Source organism: Podarcis liolepis (genome assembly GCF_965112155.1).
Source record: "Podarcis liolepis genome assembly, chromosome: 15".
Classification (NCBI taxonomy): domain Eukaryota; kingdom Metazoa; phylum Chordata; class Lepidosauria; order Squamata; family Lacertidae; genus Podarcis; species Podarcis liolepis.
Window position 1 is genome coordinate 40,729,973 of NC_139566.1, and position 15,271 is coordinate 40,745,243.

A 15,271-nucleotide genomic window follows, 5' to 3' on the forward strand; every position below is an offset into this window, starting at 1 on the left:
CTTCCCTCCAGAGAAGAAAGAGGCATTGTCAGAGCACAAGGATACATTCAAGGCAGGCCCGAAGCTCAAGGAGGGTATTAAGCAAGGCTGCTGATTAAGGTAGCCTGGGGAGAGGGATGTGCCTGAGGAAGGAGTGTGATCTGGGAGAGAAGGCCAGCCCATCCATGAGGTGGGATGAAGCAGCCCACCTCAGGCAGCAGAATCCCATGGTACCCTCAAAAGCATCCACTCACCCTTCTTGCCACAACCTCCCCCAGCCTAGTCATGGTTTGATGTCTCTGCTCTGTCTTGTGACAATTGCCTCCTGAGGAAGTTGGTTCACTTTGCCAAATTATACAATCATAGGAATGTAGAGTTGGACCCCAAGGGTCATCTAGTCCAACCCCTTGCAATGGTAGGGCCAGATCTGCTTTGACCACCTTCCCTGCAGCAAGGCCTTTGAACTTGTGGCATACTTTTATACATAGAATTATGTTGCTTGAATTCTCATTGGAAAGGGAAATGATTATTTAGGCCTTAATCCGATGCACACTAAGTTGGAAGAAAGTCACCTTAAATTCTAGGGCTCATATTTATTTTACTTTGTAAAGAAACCTACTGCAAAAAGTCCTTTGCATTCTATGGATTCTCCATCCCAAATGTTTATCATCTTTGACTAGCTTGCTTTGAATTTATTTATTTTTAAAGCTTTTAAGCTAAGACATAAATCCGTCTTCAGACTGTCTACAGTATGCACACACCATCTAGTCGCTGTGGAATCTGCAACTTGTGGGAGGAGATGTAAGGAAAATCTTTTCAGGGCTCTTTCTAAGACTTAAGCGTGGGGAAAACATCGCTTGAGGTATAGCTTAGGAAATTCTGAACACAGTACTTAAAAGATTAGTCATGGAAAAAGTACCCTACTGAATGCTCAATTCTGCTTTTTGGAAACCTTCCATGGACAGCTTAGAGCAGCCTCCCCTCAGCCTGCTGCCCTCCAGATGTTTTGGTCTACAATTATTTAACCCCGTCAGCATGGCCAATGGTTGGCAATTATGGGAGTTCTGCTCTAAAACATTTGGAGGGCACCAAGGTTTTTTTTGCACTTACCAGAAACTGGGTCTGAACCAACTTTTCCAGATTGGACAAAAGCAGATGTGGAGGGAAACTAGGGCATGCATGGTGACACCTGCAAAGTTCTGGGCCCATTCTGTAAACACACCACAACTGGGTATTAATTCAAACCAGAGTGTCCCTAGGCTCTGTTTTGCCCTTTCGCCATGTCTGAAGTACCCTACAAAATGGAGGAAGTGGTGACATCAGTGTCCCATCAGCATGACAAAGACTTTGAAGCTGTTGAGGTGAAGCCTTCTGTGGCTCACAGAACATTTCTGGATTGTGCTATGCCATGTCTCACCTGCTTCAAGGCCTCCAGCAGGCTGCATGGATGGATATTCTTTGGGCAAGGTGAGTTTTGCTGCATATAGAATCAAAGGATTGGAAGGTACCTCAAGAGGTCATCTAACCCAAACCCATTGTGTGGCAACTGCAAAAAAAAAGGATCATGCTAGGGATTGTTAAGAAAGAGGCTGAAAATAAAACTGTCAGTATCAGGAGGCCACTATACAAATCTATGGTGCCAACACACATGGAACACTGGGTTCAGTTCTGGTCATCTCACCTCAGAAAGGACATACGGAGCTTAAAAGGGTGACTGTAATGACCAAAGAGATGTAGTAATTCCCTTAAGAGGAATCTGGGGGTTTTTAAGTTTGAAAAATGGTGAGGAAGAGGGGATGTGATAGAGGTGTATGAAACTGTGCATGGTGTGGAGATAGTGGATAGAGAGATGTTATTCTTCTTCTCCCATAATGCTAGTACTTGGGGACACCCAATAAAGCCAAATGTTGGAAGATTCAGAACATACAAGAGAGAATAATTCTTCACATGGCTCATAGTTAAACTGTGATAGCAGCCTTCTTCTGTTCAGCACATGGGAGGGCTTTGGAATGTGGACAACATCACGTCAGGTAAGGTCAACCTTCAGTGGCATCATTTCCTGCAAGCCACAACCAACGTTGAGTAAAGTTTGTGCAAGGTGGAAATGCATCAGGAGCTCATTGCAAGCTATCCGACGCCTCTCATTTCCCTAAACAGAACCTCCTGTCAATATGGAAAGCCCCCATTCTGCTTCCTCCCTACCATCTCTTTTTACGTCAGCTAGGTGAAAGAGATGTTCCCATTGTGCCACTGCTAAATAAGCAGCCAGCAGCCTTATTTCCCCTTGATTTGCACGCATGAAAATTCAAACAAAAACAAAAAAAAATTCAAAAAGATGTGTGCTTTCCTCTTTTGTCATAGCAGTCCCATTACTTGTCAGTCTTGGTGCATAAACGTTCCACCACTTGCTGTTGTTTTTCTACCGGCTTCCTTTAAACTTCACATCCATTTGACATCATAGGTAGCTATGAAGGCCATTTCCTTCCCTCCCTGTTTTAAAACACCTTTTCTTCAAGAAGCATTCTCCAAGGAACTGGTAAATATTATAAACTTTTTTGAAAAGGCATTTAATTACCCACAGGGTGAGTTGCTACAACACACACACACCCGTCCCTCCACAGTGGCGACTTCTTTTGTGCCAGATCTTGGCTGTAAGGAAAGAATTGTGTGAGTTTTTCTTAATTGCTGCTCACAAGCTGGCCGGGCTGCCTGCAGTCTTACCCGTTTTTGTTTGCTTGTTTGACTTGTTTGTCAGCCACAAATTGGCCTTGTCATTGTGACTGGATTATCGAGGTGTTTAAAGAAATCACACTGGATTAAAGGATGCAGCAGGGAATGGCTCCAAAGTGATGGGCTAGTTCACAAGGCAAAAGCAATAGCTTGAGGGTGGGGGCAGAGCACATGCTTTGCATGCAAGAGGCTCCAGATTCAATCTCTGGCAACTCCAGTTAAAAGGACCAGGTAGCAGGTGGATTGAAGAGAATCTATTGGCCTGAGACCCTGGAGAGCAGCTGTGTGATGGCCTGGGAATCTGATTCAGAGGCTGAACCTGAGGAATCCCAGCCTGCACAGGAGTCCCCATCTCCAGGGCCGGCTGAGCCAGGGCAGGGGCTTGAATCTGAAGGGCCCACACCTGTGCTGGATCCTCAGGAGCAGACACCAGCTGAATCCGCTCTGGCTCTGGAGGTGATCGAGGACCCATTGCCTGCAGGTGCTCCTCTCCCAGCCCTGTCAGGGGAAGGTGAGGTTGCCTCTGAGTCCAGTAACCCTCCAGCCTCTCTGGAGCTGCAGAGGCTCAGGGCAGAGAGGCGGAGGGAACTAAGTTCTCTCAGGAGGAGTGCTCGCCTTAAGGCCAGGGGAGGCAGGTCACCTGTGGGCTGGGACCGCCCTAGGCCCCAGAGGAGATACAGGCCAGTCAGCCCAGTCCCAGGTTGCGGGAGCAACATCACTGGTAACCTGTTCCTGCCGGCACCCTGACCCATTCTCCTGAGTTACTGACCACGCCCGACTCCTCGCTTTGGACCTCGCTTTGCCCCTGATGGACAGCCTCCTTACCCTCAACCTAGGACTGGATTTAGACCATGCTCTACGGTCCCCCCCCCCCCCGGGACCAGCACAAGCTGCCAGTTAGAATAGACAGTATGAGGCCACAGGGGGAAATAGTTTGATCTGGTGCAAGGCAGCTTTATTTTCTGGGGAGGGTGGTGGTGAGTCCCCTACACCTCACACTGCATGAAATGGATAATGCAGATGTTTTTTTGGGGGGGACCCTTGATGTGCAGTTGTGATGGGAAACCTCAGATCCAGGGCCCAAATGTGGCCTTTCCATGCTCTCTGTCTGGCCCTTAGGAGTCTTCGCAGGCCATATCCACTCCCTGAGCCACAGCTCTCACCAGCCTTTGCACCCCTGGCTAGAATGGGTTATATCCAATGTTACTCCTAGGTAAAAGGTAAAGGACCCTTGGACGGTTAAGTCCAGTCAAAGGTGACTATGGGGTTGCGGCACTCATCTCGTTTTCAGGCTGAGGGAGCTGGCGTTTGGCCACAGAAAGCTTTCTGGGTCATGTGGCCAGCATGACTAAACTGCTACTGGTGCACGGAGGACCATGACGAGTGCCAGAGCGCACGGAAACACCGTTTACCTTCCCACTGCAGTGGTGCCTATTTATCTACTTGCACTGGCATGCTGTCGAACTGCTAGGTTGGCAAGAGCTGGGACAGAGCAATGGGAGCTCACCCCGTTGTGGGGATTTGAACCACCAACCTTCTGATTGGCAAGCCCAAGAGACTCAGTGGTTTAGACTACATTGAAATTTATGGTTATGACTAACTTACAAAATGTTGGGGAAATGGAATAAACTGCCATGTGAATAAATGGAATAAATGAAATATTCCATTGCTTGATGATTAATTGCAAACCATTCTTCCAGCTGTTAACTGGCTTATAGTCGCAACTTTCCCCCTTTTTTACTCAAAGTAAATAGGCAAACTCATCTGAGGCACTTGCAAAAGGACTTTCCAGTGCAACCTTTGTTAGTGTTATGAAGCAAAAAAGGTTTTCTTTCAAAATACAGACAAACCTGAATCCTCTCCTATCGTTTCAGTACAAATGTTTCCTTATTGCTTTCATTAAGCACAGCTGTCCTTCCAGCAGCTGAGTTCCTCGCATTCAAACCATTTGTCCTATGCCAGCAGGTTTCTTTCATTTCCCCAACCTGCCAGTCTGCTAATATATATTTAAACATCATCAACAACAAGTCAACCTTCTAGCCAAACACCAATTATTTGAGATGAATCGTCGGGCAATTGACAATAGCACACTTGCTAAAATGAAGGGTGCCTGTCCATATAATAGAACAATGATATGCTCTTAGTAACAGTTGTTAAGAATTGAAAGGGAAACAGCAAAGAACTCGGTGTTGCCACCATGGTTTTTGAAACTCTGTGTATGCACAGGAGCAATGCACACAAAGCTCCTGGGCTTTCCAAACCCGCCAACAGTCTTGATTTGACCGGGACACCCCAGAATTACATAGGCCACCCTGTCTTCTGATTGGATGTCCCATTTTTGGTGCTGAGCTCTTGTGTGAATCAGCTGGCTCCTGTAACAGCTCGACACCGAAATATGCTTATCTTTTGTGCAAAAGAAGGTGGCCTAGCCAGAGCCATTTAAAGCAGTATCATACTGCTTCAACAGTCATTGCTGAATCCCAAGAACTGTAGTTTGTTAAGAATGCTGAGAATTGTTAGGTGACCCCAATCCCTTATAGAGTGGAAACCTAATTAATTTGGGACCAGTTCTAGGGTGTAGCGGCCCAGGGTAGGTTAGTCTGGCTGGGGGGTCCACAGGGTGGATTGGGTGGGGATGACAGTAAGACAGTAAGAGCTGTTCGACAGTGGAATTTGCTGCCAAGGAGTGTGGTGGAGTCTCCTTCTTTGGAGGTCTTTAAGCAGAGGCTTGACAACCATATGTCAGGAGTGCTCTGATGGTGTTTCCTGCTTGGCAGGGGGTTGGACTCGATGGCCCTTGTGGTCTCTTCCAACTCTATGAATCTATGATTCTATGATTTTATGACCCTAATATTTGGCCCAACTGTGGATTTGAAGGGCTCTCTCTCTCTCTCTCTCTCTCTCTCTCTCTCTCTCTCTCTCTCATCAACCAATATGGCTACATTTGCTTTTTTATGTTCTGGGCATGTATCAGGTATATATATCAGGTAACAGGCAATTTGCAAGACCCCTTCCTGAGACCCTGGGAAGCTACTGCTGTTGGAGAATACTGGGCTAGATAGATGACTATTCTGACCTGGTGTAAAACAGCTTCAAAGGGTGCCTTAATATATATTTTTGTTGTTTAATTCAGAAAAACAGCATGCATTGTCCACCAGCCTTTGGGGACTTACTAGACGTTTTGTCTTACTAGGGTGGGAATTGGCCTTGCTTTACAGAGGACAGCTCTGAAGAGCTGTGTGGCTGAAGTCCAGTTCAAAGTTGAAGAATCTTAAGAAGGGAGAGCAGGATTTCTATTTAACTCATAGCCCTTATTTCTAAATTTGCATCTCTCTTGATATAAATGAGAGTGTACAATTTCCATGCAGTTCTGTCCCCCCCCCCCATCCTCTTTTTCTGCCTTGCATTTTCTCTTTTGGGGGGACGATGTTTTAGTGGCCACCCTTCAGCCTATGTGAATGGTCCTCCCCAGCAGGAATTGAAACATGTATGACAAAACAGGTCAGATGTATTGCAAACCATCCCATCTTCCACTTCCCTCTTCTGAAGCATGATATTCATAGCTTATGTTCATGCCTGTCGTAAATGTGTCCAGCGTGAAAACTGAAGTCCGCAGCACATTCTCTGCTTACGCCTAGAGTGTTGGCTGAAGGTAAAATTTACCCAATGTCAAAGGAGAGTATTTAATGTAGCTTTCAGCTGCTAATACACTGTTAAATATTTGAGAAGGATGAACTGCTGTGTAAGCTCAACATCAGCAGCTTGCTCGCCTGTGATTACCATCATACTAGGTTTGCCAGATGTCCCTTAGTTTCAAAAGATATTCCTAGGCACCATTACCTCCGTGGATATAACAAATGCTTCTTATTTCAAAGCATGGGAGCTTAGCGCTGGCATGCATTTGGTTCCAGAAATCCTGCCTTGAGTACTTGAGTGTAAAACATACCCTTTAAGATTTGCTGGATCTTTGATGTCTGCATTTGATGCCCTGTGTTATGTAATTCCAATATTTAATGATGATGATTATGATGATGCTTTGCCCTCCCTTCATCCGAAGGTCCCAGGGCAGTTTACAACATTAAAACATAATTTTAAAAACAGTTTAAAACAATTTGCAATCACACAAAAAATAATGATGATGAGTCATACTAATCATATTTCTTACCTTTCATGAGAAGGTGCCAGATCAGGTTACAGCAGATAAACCCATGATACTATTAAAACAATAACAACAACCCCATCCATAACCCCAGTATCAATTTTGTCCAACACATTACTGAGAAGACATTGAAATAAATTCTTCAGTTTTGAAAGGCCAGGGTAAAGAGGTACAGTGGTACCTCGGGTTAGGAACTTAATTCATTCTGGAAGTCCGTTCTTAACCTGAAACTGTTCTTAACCTGAGGTACCACTTTAGCTAATGGGGCCTCCGCTGCTGCTGTGCCGCCACCACACGATTTCTGTTCTCATCCTGAAGCAAAGTTCTTAACCCGAGGTACTATTTCTGGGTTGGCGGAGGGAATCTGTAACCTGAAGCGTCTGTAACCCAAGGTACCACTGTACATCTTCAGTAATGGTTGGAAGCAGTAACAAGATGTTGCTAGATGCCCCTGTGTGGGGAGTGAGTTCCACATTCTTGGTGCCATCACAAAGAAGTCCTCACATGAGCTACCGTCACCCAAATCTCTGAGAGCAGAGGGAGGGAGTTTCACATTCTTGGTGCCATCACAAAGAAGGTCCTCTCATGAGCTACCATCACCCAAACCTCTGAGAGCAGAAGAACCACCAGAAGGTCTTCCTCCACTGATCTTAATCCCTGGGTTGGTCTACAAGGCACTCTTTCAGATATTTGAGGCCCAAGTCTTTTAGAGCTTTACGCATTGAAGTGAGCATCTTGAGTTCTGCTTCAGAACAGGTGCTGCGGACATTCTGGCATCTGTTCCCAACAACAACCATGTTGCTCATTCTGAACCAGTTGCAGTTTTTGAACCACTTTCAAGGACAGGTGCATGAGGAGAGCACCTTGGTGAACACAGGACAATGGGGCCCAGCATGTTGGTTTCACATACTTAAGGTTTATGTAGCAAGGAGGGAACGTGTCCTTTCACTCCATTGCTACATGGCCAAAGACTGCAGCTGTAAACATGTCCAGGTGAAGTGAGGGATTTAAGCCTTTCATATCACTTCAGCTCACTTTCCTAGACTCCTATGATTTGATTAATTTGTTTGATTGGTTGAAGTTCTTCTAGCTTGCTATATTTAATAAATACAAACATTTATACAGTGGTAAAGAGTTTCAGACTAAGACCTAGGAGACCAGGGTAAAAATCCTCACCTCATTGCCTCTCAACCTAACCCACCTTACAGGATTGTTGTGGAACCATGCACACTACCTTGAGGTCCTTGTTATATAAATGCAATAAATATAAATTGAGTCATAAGTCTTCTTTATAGATGTGTTAGATTTAACAACCTGTGTGTGTGTGTGTGTGTGTGTGTGTATAACTACACTTTTTTTATAAAGAAAGAGAAACATTTATATTGATATACAGTGGTACCTCGGGTAACATACGCTTCAGGTTAGAGTACTGTGTACTGGAGTACTGTGTCCAGTTCTGGGCACCACAGTTCAAGAAGGACACTGACAAACTGGAACGTGTCCAGAGGAGGGCAACCAAAATGGTCAAAGGCCTGGAAACGATGCCTTATGAGGAACGGCTAAGGGAGCTGGGCATGTTTAGCCTAGAGAAGAGGAGGTTAAGGGGTGATATGATAGCCATGTTCAAATATATAAAAGGATGTCACATAGAGGAGGGAGAAAGGTTGTTTTCTGCTGCTCCAGAGAAGCGGACACGGAGCAATGGATCCAAACTACAAGAAAGAAGATTCCACCTAAACATTAGGAAGAACTTCCTGACAGTAAGAGCTGTTCGACAGTGGAATTTGCTGCCAAGGAGTGTGGTGGAGTCTCCTACTTTGGAGGTCTTTAAGCAGAGGCTTGACAACCATGTGTCAGGAGTGCTCTGATGGTGTTTCCTGCTTGGCAGGGGGTTGGACTCGATGGCCCTTGTGGTCTCTTCCAACTCTATGATTCTATGATTCTAGGTTACATACGCTTCAGGTTACAAACTCCGCTAACCCAGAAATAGTACCTCGAGTTAAGAACTTTGCTTCAGGATGAGAACAGAAATCGTGCAGCGGCGGCGCAGCAGCAGTAGGAGGCCCCATTAGCTAAAGTGGTGCTTCAGGTTAAGAATGAACCTCCGGAGCGAATTAAGTTCTTAACCCGAGGTACCACTGTATTAAAAAAAAAGATGCAGGGGGGGGGGGCAGTCCTATGACATTCCAAGCTGGACCACTTCCCTACTGCTAATTGCCCACTATTCCCCAAAGGAAACCATGTTAGGATCTCGTTTAGCACAAAAGCGGCAACTTTATGTCACGTGAAAGGGACGTCTTTGCTCTCATGATCTCTTTGCAGAAGTTATTTGCTTTCCTCCTGGCCATACAAATGGAATCAGGTTGGTGGGGGGGGGGGAGCGAGAGAGAGGTAGAAAGACTGCCCTACTTCGCCGTAACATCATTTTTATATCTCCACTTCCTTCCCCCGCAGTCTCATTTTCAGATAATGAGAGTGACAACTAAGTACACAAACACACCTCGTTTTGCTGTTTTCCTTTCTCCCTCTTCCAACAAAAAAACTCTCCTCCGCTGACAAGTTGCTTTTATCTGGCACAGTCAGAGCTGGTGATGGACTCCTCGACACAAAGCAAAGAGAGAAGCTGTCGTGCCAAACCCATCCAAATAAATATAAACAACTCAGCGAGGGGAAGAGACGTAAGGCCCCCACCCACGTCTTTGTGTGTGTGTGCATGTGTGTGTGGCTGATATCTCATAATTGGGAAACTCTCTTGCTGATTTGCTCTGGATTCCCAACTGTGAAGGCTGAGGGTGGACAGATCAGTCAGCTTCCAGTCCACATCTCTTTCACGTGCATTAGTTCATCCGTCAATACTGGCTGCTCCCAGACAACCTGCTTATTCAACATCCATCCTGATCTGTTTGCACAAAATTTGCATGTAGTTTAGACAACCCTGACTATTTACTAGGGCTGAGCATAACCCCTGCCATGACCTGATCTGGAGGCCCCAAACACCACCTCGGTTTGGATCCAGCCCCAAATCAATCCAGAGTTGGGGCTAATGTTTAATTAGGGGTTTTACAACTCCAGTGGGACGTGTGTTTGAAGACAGGTAGGGGAAGGAGGCTGTGTCCCTCCTCACTACCACCTCCCCAATTGAGAGCAGGAGGTTATTTCATGTAGGAGACACTTTTGCTACTGGACCCTGAAGAGCACCCTGCAACCTACAGGATTAAACCAACTAGCTGGTGGGCAGACAATTGAACCCTACAGGGTGTGCTTTGCAAGCACGTTCACTGTGGAGGCGGTGATAGCAAAACTGATCTTTGCAACCTTCCTGCCTGATAGCCTGGCCCCAGGCAGTCATGGATCACTTTGGGTGGGCCAGGGCCACCCACAGCTGTCTTGATCTGATTTGGCACCTAGACTAAACGTGTTTCCTTCTGCAGTGTTGGATGGCAGGTTGAGAGGAGTTCCCTACGAGGACAGACTTTGCTCGTGTGCTCAAGACATCGATTCTATAAAACATATTTTGCTGCACTGTGCGAAATACGAACAAGCCAGGGCTGAACTGATATTACCCTTGCTGGTACCTGTCCCGGGAAAATCAGAGGCTCACTATGTCAGGTTCCTATTGGAAGACCGGACAAACACTAGAACATTAGCAGTGGTGAAGTTTTTATCGGTGGTTGCAAGAACCAATGATCCCTATCTTTAAGTCTGAACAAAATGCTTGTTTAACCTGGAGGTAGACTGTCTGAATTGTGCATTGCTTTGTAACGATTTGTTGGGTCTCTGGACCATAATAAAGATTGATTGATTGATTGATTTGGGACCAGCCTGGATCTCTGCCAATCCCCCCTGACCATCCCGTTTTAGTCCAGGCACAGCTCTCCTATTCACTCCATAGCCACCTGCATTGCATAGCCCTGCATTGCAGGGGTGGACTAGATGAGCCTTGGGTCCATTTCAACACTATGATTCCATGTTTCGGATCTGTTTGTGTGGGGGTTGCGTTATGCACCAAGCAGCCATCATCCTACACTTTCTAGTGCATTCCCCCATTACTTTCCTTACAGTAAAATATCTGATTTGGGGGAGAAGAAGGTTTGTTGTGCAAAAACCCCAAATCACCTTTAATTGTTCAACATGAAGTTCTCAGTGTGTGGATGGATCTCATACAAAAGTAGATGGTCTAGAAATACCCTTCATTTCATTTTCTACACCAATCTGTGATTTTTTAAAAAATATATGTGCACAAACGGAATTTTAAATTTTAATGTATTTTATGCAAAATAAACAGTTGCAGGGTTGGTGTTGTTTTGTACCTAAAGTACAAATTTTATAAGCATTTTATCCTGAAACTGGCACTCTGGAAGCAATTGTGTGCGTTTTTTGTGTGTTAAAGCAGAGTCTCTTCAGTCAAGGAGGAGTTGGATAGTAACTTAGTTTTGTTATTTATCAGATCTCTTTCCAGCTTTGAGGGTTCTGTGGCAAAACCGTTTTTAAAAATCTTGTTTAAAGGTCTCCAAAATTTGGAGAAGTGCAAAAACTGAAGGATAACTTGATTCCAATCTGCCTCTTGGTCCAGAAATTGCAGATTGGTGGCATTTGGGACTGCCAATCCCAGCTTCCGAGAACAGTTTGTGGCTTTCTCCCCCATTTCCCACCTGTTGCCTTATGTGCCTTTGGGAGCTCAGTCAGCCTCTGAGTCAGCCACACCACATTCCTGCCAGCCTGCCCATGCTAACACCCAGCTGTGTCAGAGCTGGTGGGTCACAGCCATCAGGTAGGTCTCTGGCTTCTTTTCAACATGCAGCCCTCGAAAACCTTCAGAAACTTGCTGCTCTTTGTAACCCCTAAATCCTGACTCTTGTCTCTACACTTCGGGGGTGCATGTGAAAAGGTCCTCTTCCTGTTGCCCCCATCAGCCAGTGGTCCCAGGATGCTTCGGGGTATATGAAATGCCAAAGCCATCTCCTTGAATGGAAACTGGAAACAAAATGAAAGCCAATGGATTTGGTACAAAATTTCCCTAATAAGGGAGACACTAAAGCAGGGGTAAGGGACCTGTGGCCCTCCAAATGTTCCTAGACTACAACTCCCATCGTCCCTGGGCATTGCCCATGCTAGCTGTGGCTGATGGGAGTTGGAGTCCAAAATGTTTGGAGAGCCCCCACATTCCCCACTGCTGCTTGAATTCTGGGCACCACAATTCAAGAAGGACACTGACAAACTGAAACGTGTCCAGAGGAGGGCAACCAAAATGGTCAAAGGCCTGGAAACGATGCCTTATGAGGAACGGCTAAGGGAGCTGGGCATGTTTAGCCTGGAGAAGAGGAGGTTAAGGGATGATATGATAGCCATGTTCAAATATATAAAAGGATGTCACATAGAGGAGGGAGAAAGGTTGTTTTCTGCTGCTCCAGAGAAGCGGACACGGAGCAATGGATCCAAACTACAAGAAAGAAGATTCCATCTAAACATTAGGAAGAACTTCCTGACAGTAAGAGCTGTTCGACAGTGGAATTTGCTGCCAAGGACCTCTTTGGAGGTCTTTAAGCAGAGGCTTGACAACCATATGTCAGGAGTGCTCTGATGGTGTTTCCTGCTTGGCAGGGGGTTGGACTCGATGGCCCTTGTGGTCTCTTCCAACTCTATGATTCTATGATTCTATGCTGTGTGGCAACCCACCTCCTGTGGCCTGCGTGGGTCTATAAAAACATCTGAACCTCTAGTGGTCTTGATGTTATTCATTACATTTTTCTTCTGCATGGTTTTTCCGCTCTCAGTATTTTATCTCCATGATAGCCCTGTGAGATAGGTCTCTACACTGAGAGAGAATGAGTAAACCAAGGTCATCTAGTTAGCTTTGTGGTTGTATGCAGATTCGAACCTGGACTTGCTTAGTCTAGCACCGTAACCCAGGAATGGGGAATCTATGTTCTCCATATGTTTTTGAGTTACGGCTACATCCCTGGCCATTTTCCATGCTGGCTGGTGCTGATGAAAACTGGGATTCCAAAAACATCTGGAGGAGGGCCAGAGTTTCCACATTCTTAGTGTTTTAAGTCAGGAGCAGCCAACATGGTACTCTCCAGATGTTGTGGACTACAGCTCCCATCATCCCTCACCACTGCCCGTTGTACTGGTGGGAATTGTAGTCCAGAAAGCTAGGGGAACACCATGTTGACAATACCTGCTTTATGTCTGCTACCAGACCCAAGGAGCAGTTTCGCTAACCCTGTGAATGCATCGTGGTATGTGTGCACCTGCTGAGCACAACTGGCTGCACACAGTGATTCACATCTGCCATCTTTAAAAGCAGCAGGACTATTAACACTGCTACCATGGGTTGATTAAGGATATGTTGTCAGAGCCGAGTCTTGTTCTCTGCATAATGCAGCCATGCAATCTAATTGCTGGTATGGAACAAATTGATTTACAGCAGGAGGTGGGGGATAATCTTCCTTCCGTCTCTTTTTTGTTGATAGGAAACTCAAAGCAAAATGAATCTGAAAAGGGACACTGACACACTCTGCTTCACAAGAGTCAGCAGCGGTGTTTTCCTCCCCCAGAGAATGTCTGGTAAATCATGCTGCAGAAAGAAACAGTAGGAACCAAAGGTGACAAGGTTGTCCAGCTTAGCTCTGAAATTACCCATCATGCAAATAGAGCCGTTTTAAGTTCATAACCCAGTTTTTTAAGTTTGAGGTGGTTAGCTTCTCCATAAGGGCCATATTCCACAGTCTATTCCAACATGCTGCTAGAGTTACATTGGCACCTGTTTTCCAGTATCGTGTTATTATATTTCTAGTTGCAGATATGCAGCTCAGTGGGTCCTCAAACAATAAAACTATATGGTCACCTGTAAATATATTTAATAGGTCTATAAAAAGGTAAAGGGACCCTGACCATTCGGTCCAGTCGCAGACGACTCTGGGGTTGCGGTGCTCATCTCGCTTTACTGGCTGAGGGAGCCGGCGGTCATGTGGCCAGCATGACTAAGCCACTTCTGGCGAACCAGAGCAGCACACGAAAATGCCATTTACGTTCCCATTGTAGCGGTACCTATTTATCTACTTGCACTCTGACATGCTTTCGAACTGCTAGATTTGCAGGAGCAGGGACCAAGCAACGCGAGCTCACCCCATCGCAGGGATTCGAACCACAGACCTTCTGATTGGCAAACCCTAGGCTCTGTGGTTTAACTCACAGTGCCACCCGAAAGGTCTATAATATGTGTGTGTGTGTATATATATATATATATATATATATATATATATATATATGTATAAACAGTGGTACCTCGGGTTAAGTACTTAATTCATTCCGGAGGTCTGTTCTTAACCTGAAACTGTTCTTAACCTGAAGCACCACTTTAGCTAATGGGGCCTCCTACTGCCTCCGCGCCACCGGAGCACGATTTCTGTTCTCATCCTGAAGCAAAGTTCTTAACTTGAAGCACTATTTCTGGGTTAGCGGAGTCTGTAACCTGAAGCGTATGTAACCCGAGGTACCACTGTATAGTATACACACACACACACACACACACACACACACACACATATATATATATATATATATATATACTATGGGTCTATAGTCTTGAGCTAATGGAGAAAGGCTATAAGAAATCAGAGGAAAAGTTAACAGATGGGCCTTTGGTCTGAACCATCAGGGCTTTTCTTATGTCTAGTTCCAAGCAATCACTGAAATAGAGAAGCTCTTTCTGACACAACAGAAAGCCACTGCAGCTCTGTTGAAAAGAGCCAGCTTTCTACGCACAACATCCTAACTTCAATCCTTGACCTCTCCTTTTTGAAAAACTTCTCTTCCTCTGCCCATGAGCCATTCTCGATCAGTCATCATTGGGCATACAGCATGTTGTTCTCTAGATAGGGATGGGAGAGGAATCTGGTCTCTTCTTTTCTCACAGCGGACCAACCTGATTTAATGCTTTGAACATGTTCAAGGATCAGGACACAAGTCTTTGTTGGCTACCACACTTCTCCAGATGCAGTTTCAGTCCCCCAAAGTGGGCACCAAAATATGTATTTCATGTCAAAATGTGACTTTTGGGGCTAAGTTAATGCATTGAACACATGCATCTTTTATGGAGACAGTCCATATTAAATTTGTACAATTTCCATGCTGATGTTTAATGTGTTCTTTCAGAAAGCGCATGGAAAAGGAAGATGGAACAGACCCGTGATTGACCACCAGTGAAACTGATACGGAATAGCCCATTATTTGCTGCCTTCAAATGTTGTTGGACTACAATGCCCATCTCCCTTGACCTTTGGCCTTGATAGCTGGGACTGATGGAAGTTGTAGTCTACAATAACTGGAGGGCTTCATGTTGACTACCCCTGGAGTAGGACAACCCCCACCCCCAAGCTAGATGGGCAAGTATTTTTA